Genomic DNA, 10,833 nt, shown 5'->3' on the forward strand with positions numbered 1-10,833 from the left:
GGTGGACCGGGAGAAGGGCGCTGGGTGCGGGGAGGGGACCTCTGCGCGGGTCCGCCCGCGCGGGGAAAGGGCCTGGCCTGGGCCCGTGGGAAGCTTAGGAAGTCTGGCCGAGCAGGCGCCGGTCATACCAACTCTTCTCTGCCATCTTCTCCAGCTCTCCAAGCTAGACCCCCTGTCCGCCTGCCCCCCTGTCTGCCTGCCCCCCAGCACCCCCTGCCCCGGGGCATGGGCTGGGGTGACCTCCCCTCCCCCAGCGCAGACTGTGGGCCCCGGGACTCCCCGGTGGGCCGGGTGGGAGCCGGTGCACTACCAGGGCAGAGCTGCTTCGGTTTCGGTGTCTCCGTGAAGTTTGCAACCCAAGGAGGAAACCGAGAGGGGAGAGGCCGGCAGCTGTGGGTTCCCAGCGCTTTAGCCACTTTAACGCAGCCCGGCTTGGAATGCGGAGCGGTGAGGGGGCTGAACCCCACCGTGGTTGGGTCGCTGGGCTCCTGTCGGTCAGAGGCCCGAGCGTCCACCAGATAAGGAAAAAACGGAGGGAGGGGCCGGAGGAAGGGAGGACAATCGAAGGAAACGTGTCTAGACTTTCCCCAGCCCTCTCCCTCTTTCCGCTGCCTGCAAAAGCCCCAGGCCGGCCACAGCTCTGCCTCCACCTTTTAGAGGAAAGAAATAAAGGAGTTCGTTCTCCAACTAAAGGAAAGAAATAAAGGAGTCTGTGCTGCCTCCGGGAAGTATCTATATATTTAAAAGCCAAGCGACCTGAATGACTGGTCGCTATGACATGCACTGTGGCTGGCTGACCCGCCAGATACGGGTGGCTAACCTCCCGCGTTTCCTCCCTCCAAACCCCACCACCACCACCACCACCAGCCGCCTGGATCTAGGCCGGGTGGCCAGCCAGACCCCACCCGTGCAGGAATTCGTGCACCAGGCCTCTAGTTTTATTTATAATGACAGAACAGTAGCCACTGAAATGATCTGTACCTCAAGTTTTTGAGGCCCTGGCCTCTCCCTCATGCCCATGACTGCCCATGTTGCACCATTGCTGTGTGAGATTGGACATACAAAAAAATGAGTCCCCAAGAGTTCACAGACTGTTGGAGGAAACTCTAAAAAGTCCTCCACTGAGATAAGGCGTGTTTATTCTCTGAGGTGTCATTGTACTCGGAGAGTTTCATTTTCCTCCCATGCTCTGGATCAGACAAGGCATGGGGTGCTAAAACTTGAACCCTGCTTTCCCTTTTGAAATGTGTCTTTTCTTCAGGGTTCTCCGAGATACCTTCAAATACCTTCGTGGTTGTTGGTGGTACACTAACTTCATTAAAACCTGCCAGCCCCAAGTACTGTTAAGAAAAGCATGAACCCTGATACCTAGGCGTTTATCATCTTGTGTAAATTTTGTGTACTTAGAAAACATAGATGAACAACAAAACAAGCAAGAGCATGAATATTAAAAATGTTCATAATCTTCATCCCAAGAATCCTACTTACAGTAATGTGTGCTAAGGAAACAACCAAGAAATGCATGAGAATGGATATAAAAAGATGCAATGCAATGATACTTATAATTATGGAAAACTGGGAACAGATTAAAAGTCTAATAGAAATTGTTAAATGATAATATATGCATCAGTTAGTACTACATAGTAATTAAAATTGGTATTTCAATATTTAGTAATATGGCAAAATACTTTTATGTTGGTAAGAAGGAAAATTCAGGGTACAAAACAATATGTAAAGCCTGATCTCAAGCTCCTTCATCTATATATATATAAAAGTATATAAAAGCCTAAGCGACCATTACAACAGAACAACCATAATGACCAGTCGCTATGATGCGCACTGACCACCAGGGGGCAGATGCTCAACGCAGGAGCTGCCCCTAGCCCACAGGTCCCAATCTCCAATAGGGCCTGCCGGCCAACCTCCCAGTCTCTCCCCCCAGGCCGCCAGGCCCCTGGGCTGGGATGGGGAACCGGGGGTGGGTGGCAGCAGACGCGGGTGGTGAGTGAAGGAGGGGGGGTGGGGAGGTAGGGAACCATGCAGTGGTGGCGCAGGCAGCAAGGGAAGGAGGAGGCGGGGAACCTGATCGGCCCTGATCACCAGCCAGGCCTAGTGATCCCACATGTGCACAAATTTCATGCACTGGGCCTCTAGTGTATATATAAATTTAAATATATATCATTTATAATATGTGTGTAATTTTATGTGTACACATGTAAACAGAGAAAAACCTGGAAGTATATGCACCAAGATTCAGCAGTGGCTATCTCTGGAATTAAAGATGATTTTTTTCACTCAGTAGTCAGCCAAGAGACCATCAGGATAAGAGGTTTCTCCTTAGGGTTAGCAGGCAAGGTAATAACATGGCAGCAATATAAGGAGGGAGAAGCAGGACAAATGGACAGAAATGTTTGGGCACTGATCTGAGGCATTACCAGAGGTAACTCAAACAGTGGGGCCTATTTTGCAGTGGGTTAATTTCCAAAAAATAAGCCACAGCGGGATTGGACCATAATACTCTGGGTATAAAAAAGTAATCCGAGTCTTTTTTGGCTTCCAGAGGCTAGTGAGGTTAAGAACATGTGGGTTACAGTGGGATATAATTTATCTGGACAAAGTGACTTGCATTCATTAGCTAGTCTGTTTCCCTACACCCTGTTTAATCTCCTCACCATAACTGAACTTCATTTCCTCTTTTGACCATATTTATACTATCAAACACCATTGTCCTTGAAAGAGAAGCAGCAAATTAGGAGTTACTCAGTCATATTCAGACATTACCCTGTAGACCCTGGATAGTGGCTCTCTCCCTTTGTTCTAGCAGAGCAGAAATGATTGACAGGGCCCAAGCCCATGATGTGGTCCTGCCCAATTGCTCATTATATTCATGTATACGCAAACACATTTTTTGAATGCCAACTACATGACAGACATGTATCTGGTTCAGCGTTGGGCATATAAATACTAGATTTTCAGGTGCCTCTTATTCTGTCCTAGGGATATGGCCTCCCAGAATCCTACCTTAAGAATTTTATAACTCAATTGATTAAATTTAGTCACAATCGCTATATTTCTACTAAGGAAAGAAGAGGTTTATCCTTTCTCTTCCTCTTGTCACTCTTCCTTTAACCCTTAACTTATAAGTACAACAGATCATATACTACTGTAATGTCAGAAGGAGAGATTTTGAGGGTCTCTATAGAGAATATGCATTTCCTAGTCTCCATGCAGACACTAACCCATGGAATTATTTTCATCCATGGCCCTCTTTGTTTTTTGTGTTGACCTAAGGACATAAATTTGGCAATGACTGTGCTCTGACACATATTTGGGACCACAAAGAACATTTCCATAAACCTATGTAAGGCCCCTCCATATATAGAACCCTGTGTTTTTACTTCCCCTAAGCCAGCTCATATCCTCCACAGAGCTCAGAATGCAGCCAAAAAAACAAGAATTCAACAATCAATCTCTTCACTTCTTCTGAGTTGAAAAGATAAACACCCCCAAATGCCACTTTATAAAGAACAGCTAGACAAGTAGCACATTAGCAATTTAAATTTACAGATTAAAGAAAGGGACTTACCCGGTGAACTTTAAAGAGAGAAATATGAGTAGCTTGGATAAGTAGCTAACAGAAGGCTTGGCAAATTTCTACACATGTTCAGCAGGTGAAGACACAAAAGAGGAAGACAGATTACTGAGATCAGTAAAAGAAGCATGGCTAGTCATACTTGGATGACATGACAGCAAGAAAATGTGTGCTGAAGCCTTCAGAAAAGGTCCAGCTACATTGTGGAATGATGAAAAGGCAGTTTCTGTGGGGGTGAGGCTCAGAGCACAAACTCTCACAGCAACATCACTATTAGAGAGTTCCATGGGCGGGGTGGCCTAAATGTCAGAAGTTTATCTCCTCTCAGTTCTTGAGGCTAGAAGTCTAAGGTCAAGGTATCAGCAGGGTTTGTTTCTTCTGAGGCCTCTTTCCTTGGCTTATAGATGGCCATTTTCTCTGTGCCCTCACATAATCTTCCGTGTGTGTGTGTGTGTGTGTGTGTGTGTGTGTCCTGATCTCCTCATCTTATAAGGACACTCATCAGATTTGACTAGGGCTCACCCTAATGATTTTTTTAAAAATATATTTTATTGATTTTTTACAGAGAGGAAGGGAGAGAGACAGAGAGTCAGAAACATCGATGAGAGAGAAACATCGATCAGCCGCCTCCTGCACATCTCCTACTGGGGATGTGCCCGCAACCCAGGTATATGCCCTTGACCGGAATCGAACCCGGAACCCTTCAGTCCGCAGGCCGACGCTCTATCCACTGAGCCAAACCGGTTTCGGCTCACCCTAATGATTTTATTCAACTTAATTACCTCTTTAAAGACCCTATCTTCAAAAACAGTCACAGTCTGAGACACTGGGGATTAAGACTTCAACATATAAATTGGGGGCAGGGACACTCACTCAGCCCATAACACACCCCTTTTACTGTATATGTATTTATGGTCAGTGCTCTGTAACTGGTTCCTCCAGGCTCAGCTCCATGAGCAAGCGCTTCCTTTCTCCTCTCCAAAGGCCTCTGGACCTTGGTACATACTTCACATTTCTGCTAAAAGGCATTGCTTCATATTTCCTTGGGCGTAGTCTCTAAACTTTATCTCCCATAGAAACCAAGGCACTAATCTCCAATCACTGGACAACTGAGCGCAGAAGCAGGTTAAATATTTCCAATCAATTATAAGAAATCATCTGGAATACATGGCAAAACCTGTCAGAAAAGAGTTCAGAATATTTTGCAGGGAGTACATCAAAAGTAATAAGTACGCATTTCAGCCAAAAGGTTACTGCTTTACTAAGATCTATCTTTCTCTCTAGTGCCTCCTTCACCCCTATCATTGCAGTTGGAGGTGAAATGTCCAAGGAGGACTGGGGTCTGAGATCCCCATGGGGAAGGGGGATTAGTTACACAATCTCAGTGTGGAAGTTCCAGAGGCTCACACTAGAGAAGTTTGGTCTGTTTAGAAGGGAGCATTAGAACAGGCTCACTAGAAAAATTCTCAAGTGCAATTTTGCCTGGCAAAGAGCCAATTAATGGGGCTTGTCACTCTCTGAACAATGGCCACTTGACCATGGCAATCAGCTTATAAAGGCTCCAGTATACAAAGACTCATCAAGCCTGTGTGTGTGTGTGTGTGTGTGTGTGTGTGTGTGTGTGTGTTTCCCTCCCTCCAGGGGCTGGGTTTGCTTTCAGTTCTATCCAGAAAGGGCATAAATGAAATCATCCCCAGAAGGGTGATGTCATCTGTCCTACGGTCACAAAAACTGCAGCACCAGTTCTTAAAAGCCCTTGGCCCTGCTTTTTGACAAGGAAGACAAATTGTGGGAAATTATTTTAATTTTCACTTCAAAGGGATCTAGGGAATTATGTGCTTAAAGAGGATTATATAACCACACAAAGGTAAAATGTGCCTATGAGTTACAGGCACTGGTTCCTAATGCACACAGCCAAGTATTCTTGGAACCTTCATGAAAATACTGACCTAAACACCTCTTTGTAAAGTCTCCACTACAAAAAAAAAAACAACAACAACACCACAAAAAAAAAAAACCAACAACAACAAAAAAAACAACTAAGTATGTCGTCTCATACCTTGATTTTCCAGCCCAGTTTTATTTGGTTTCCTAAGAAGCTGTGTTAGTAATACTATTAGTCAGAACTCTTTGAATAACAAGTGACAGAAACCTAGCTCAAACCTCCATAAGCACAAAAAGGAAATTTTAGCTCAGTGACAGCTTGGCTAAATCAGGCGTGGATAAATCCAGGAGGGAGAGTTCAATGATAAAAATCAGCACGCTCTTTCTCTATGCCTTTCCTCTGTGTTTCGCCTCTGCTAGGCTCTGTGTGGCTTTATCCTCATATATGCTGTCTCAGTGTGGTGTCAAGAGTCACTCTATATGGTCCTTGTAATCCTAGGGAGAGGAGTGACTTTCTCTTACCCTGTGTCCATATGCCACATCTCGTGAAGGAACTCAAATTGGTGTATGTGCATCCTTGTAACCAGAGGGCAAGAAGAGGCGGGGAGGGAACAGGCCAATCCCAAAAGCATGCACTGTGGAAGTGGCAGCTTCTCAATGAAGAAAAGATTCTGGCCTGATACATTCCAACTGTCAGTGCCCAGCACATGCATATACTTGTGCACACACACGTGTTCTCTTTTTCCATGTGTATGTTTTTTTCTGTACCCTTCCCAACATAACACAGCCCACCCAGGTGTGTCCATTCATGTACTTATCTCTTCCCCAAAGTAAGTCAAGCCCAAGTGCCTTCTAGTTAGACCATCCTAGTCCAGGGGCTCGGGATAATATGTGTTACTCTTTGTCTCTGAATGTGGCATTTCACAAACCAGCAATCTGTATCTAAATGGTAAGTGTTATCTTCCTTAATGTGCTTAATATATTATGGAAAAGAACATTTTGATAGCCACCTTAAAAACTTGTTTATGAAAGGGGAGAGAAAGGGAAATAAGCAGGAAATAACATCTATAACAGCGGTTCTCAACCTGTGGGTCGCGACCCTTTGGGAGTAGAACGACCCTTTCACAGGGGTCACCTAAGACCATCGGAAAACACATATATAATTACATATTGTTTTTGTGATTAATCACTATGCTTTAATTATGTTCAATTTGTAACAATGAAAATACATCCTGCATATCAGATATTTACATTATGATTCATAACAGTAGCAAAATTACAGTTATGAAGTAGCAACGAAAATAATTTTATGGTTGGGGGGTCACCACAACATGAGGAACTGTATTAAAGGGTCGCGGCATTAGGAAGGTTGAGAACCACTGATCTATAGCATATAGTTGAACCTTAAACAATGCAGGGCACCAACTCCCTGTGCAGTTGAAAATTCACTTCTAACTTTTGACTCCCCCAGAACTTAACTACCAATAGCCCACAATTGACCAGAAGCTTCATCAATAACATAGTTGATTAACACATATTTTATTATATGAGTCTGCCCCTTGAGTGTGTCTCTGGTGGAAGTTGTTGGGTGGTGCTTCTGAAGCTGGTGAACAAATATGCTAGGTCTAGTAGGTGCAGGCCCTTTTGCCTGTGCCTTGCCCAGGGCCATCCTGCATGAGGTACAAAGCAATCTGCAGATGGCTGTTACTTGTGCTGAGCTTGGAGGTGTCATATTATATGTTGTATCCTTACAATAAAGTAAGCTAGAGAAAAGAAAATGTTATTAAGAAAATCATAAGAGAAAATACATTTTATAGTATTTACTGAATAAAACTATATATAAGTCGACTTGCGCAATTCAAACTCATGTTTGTTCAAGCGTCAGCTGTGCATGACGCCTTCCCTGAAAGTAAGGCAGTAGGAGGAGGGCCTGGGTTAGCACTGGTGCTGCACTGGCTCTGTTCTTTGGAAGGTTCTACCTTTTCCGTGGTCCTCCGTGGCCTCACCCGAGAGGAGCCTGGGCAGGCTGGTCCTTCTGGAGGCTGCACCACTCACTAGGCCAGCTCTATTGATGAGGATTTGGGGTTCTGGGATCGTCTTAGTGCAAAGGTACCAAACTTTCTCCTTCACAGCACGCTTAGTGTCTTAGTAATTTTTCATAGCATGTAACAGTCCAATGAACTAAGAAGCTAGGTACAAACAAGTTGAGTATTTCTGTCTTAATTGCTTAGTAGTCTCATATAGGCTGTCTAATTAATTTGAAGAATGCTACAAATTAAAAATAATGTTTTAATCTCATTCTTTTTAAAAAATATATGTTTTCATTGATTTTTGAGAGAGAGGAAGGGAGAGGGAGAGAGAGAAACATCAACATCAATCAGCTGCCTCCTGCATGCCTCCCAACTGGGAATCAAACCAGCTACTTCCTGGTTCATGGGTTGACGCTCAACTACTGAGTCACACTGGCCAGGCTAATCTCATTATTAAGTAATTACAATTATTTGCAAAGGGTACAGGTGTTCCTGTTGGACACTGCACAACATTTTTAAACCTTAGAATCAGATTGGACACCACCAGTTTCAGTTCTGGTTTCACTGACTGTTGTGCTGTTTATCACAGCAACTGCCAAATATATAAGCAATTGCTTTGCAAGACATATGACATCATTGAAAAGAATGTTATAACTGTGGACCACCTGTCAGTGTGGTATCTGATAGATGTTTAGTACTGCTGTGTTTCCTAAAAAAATTAAAAATATCTCATGGTACCTTTGTAAATTCTCTGCAGTACTCAAAGCACCTGGGGGCAGAGTGGGAACCATGGATTTGAAATTAGTCACTAAATTGCTCTGAAAACTAAGTAAGAGACCAAAGTCATCAACCTGTTGAGTCAGGGTCCCTAAACCTGAACCTTTTCATTGCATTTTCTGGCCTTTTTATATCTAGATCCTCATAAATGTTGGGCTGTGGCACACCCATATGGCAGATGTCCATGCCATGGGCAGTGCCAAGGCATCCAGAGCCCCAGGCCAGTGGCCTCTGGTGGGGAGCTCCCTCTTTTGTTTAGACCAATGTATGTAGATTTTCATCCTCTGTACCTACTGAGTCCAAAGCCTACAAATAATCCAGGTCCTGAAGTACAGCTGGTAACCATTCTGCCAACCTCAGACCAAGGATCGTTCAAGCCAGGGATCACCAGCTCTCCAGATACTGTCTTCCATCCAGTCTTACCCATGCCAACTACCCAATTTTTCTCTTGCACCTTCCATTCCTGGTTCCAGTTTTTTACTTGTCTGAACTCTTGGTTTCATATGACAGAAACTCAATTAAATTAGCTTAAAAAGAAAGAGTAGTTTATTGTCTTGTATAACTGGGAAATTTAGTATTTATAAGAAAGTTACAGTCAAGTTCAAAGAGAAAAATTGTAGGAGGTGAAACTAGCTTCTGACGACTTGACTTGGGGATTCAAAGATGGTAATCAGGACTCTGTGTGTCTTGATCTTTTGGCTCGTTGGCCTCTGCCTGCATTACTTGTCAGATGGGCTCGTTCCATAGGAGAGCAGGAAGGTTATGTCAGCCTTAGATCTTCATCATCCTCACACTGTGAGAACCCAGATTTAAAGGGAGCATCTCTCCTGATAGCTCTACCAAAAGTTGTAGGGGTGATTCTGATTGGCTGGTGCAGTGAGTGGGACAGAATCATTCCATCAGAATCCAGGGACAGAGGACAGTCTCTTAGAGGGTAGGCATGGGGGGAGAGCTGACAAAAGACCTGGAGTGGGGGAGATGGAGGGTCACTTGTGTAGTTGCTTAATCTTATTAAATTCAGGATCTTCTTGTAGAGTTATAAGAATCAGGGGTTGGCAAACTCTCTGTAAAGGGTTGAATAGTCAATATTTTAGACTATGTGGATTGTATGACCTTCACTGTTGTCAGCAAAACAGCCACAGACTATACCCCACAAATGAGCATGAGGTGATCCAAGGACACTTTGTTTACAAACACAGCTGGTAGGCCAGATCTGTGCCCAGGTGTCCTTTGCTGAACCCTGATCTCAATGAATGACCTTGGTAAGCTGGGTGAGTGGTCAGACCATTGAATAGAGTTTAAACAGGACAAGTTTAGGGAAGTACAGGAAGGAGGAAAGAGAAACTGTAAATATGCTACATGTCTGTAGAGTTGACAGGAAGAGACAAAGGAGCTATCCTGGGCTGGGTATTGTAAATATATCCATACTACATAATTGTAGTTAAAGATAAAGGCAGGGTCCAAATTACATATACAACTGGTGAGAACATGAGGAAACAAATTTCCCTACTGAGGATCCAGGCCTTCCAGGAACATTACCAATGAACTTGCATAATGAAAAGGACTCATGGAAGAATTGTGTGTGAAGAGTCATGAGCTCTTTAAGGTCAGCATTCAAGTTTAGTTTTTTCCCTTGTGATCCTAAGAATGTTCCTGGTATGAGGATACAGAAGAAAACTATAATAAATGCTTGCTTATTTGTGTCAGACACAGGCAAGTTTAAAACTTAAAATTCTACTATTTACAAAGTGCTTAAAAATATAGGGAAACTGGCATGTATACACTGCTGGTGGAAGTGTAAATTGATATGATTTTCCTAGGGGATTTTTTTTTCCACAGGAGAAAATAACCAAATTTCATTATGTATGTACACACAGGGCTTCTTTAAGAACATGGGGCCCCAGGACAAAGGGGTAGTTGAGGCTTACATGCTAAGGAGAAAAGTGGTGGGGATTGTGGTCTGGAACTTCAAAGGGGAGGAAGGCAATTTAGAGGAAGATGAAGAGTGCCAATATTTGGTAAACAAATGTTTGCTGCGCCATGCTGAAACAGTGGGACACAGAGAGTATTTTGATGAAATGAGCCCTGCTGGGTTCCTCCCTGTCTATATCACACCTGGTTCGGATTAAACTATAGTGTCTGTGATGATAGCTCCCTTCCTGGGGCAGGTCCTCTGTGGAAATCCTTTTAGGCAGTTAGGAAGCTCAAAGGTTCCTCCTGAGTCTTTTTTTTTTTTTTTCTGATCAGATTATTTATTCACTTGATTTTTAGATTCACTTGTTGATGGATGTGTATTTCTTGTTCATAATTTGTATCTTTACCTTTTTCTTCTTCTTCCTCTTCTTAAAAGATACCTTTCAGCATTTCATATAATACTGGTTTAGTGGTAATGAACCCCTTTAGCTTTTCCTTATCTGTGAAGCTCTTTATCTGACCTTCAAATCTGAATGATAGCTTTGCTGGATAAAGTAATCTTGGTTGTAGGTTCTTGCTATTCATCCCTTTGAATATTTCTGGCCACTTCCTTCTGGCCCGCAAATTTCTGTTGAG

The sequence above is a fragment of the Myotis lucifugus genome, unplaced genomic scaffold (genome assembly GCF_000147115.1).
Source record: "Myotis lucifugus unplaced genomic scaffold, Myoluc2.0 scaffold_320, whole genome shotgun sequence".
NCBI classification, from domain to species: Eukaryota; Metazoa; Chordata; class Mammalia; order Chiroptera; family Vespertilionidae; genus Myotis; species Myotis lucifugus.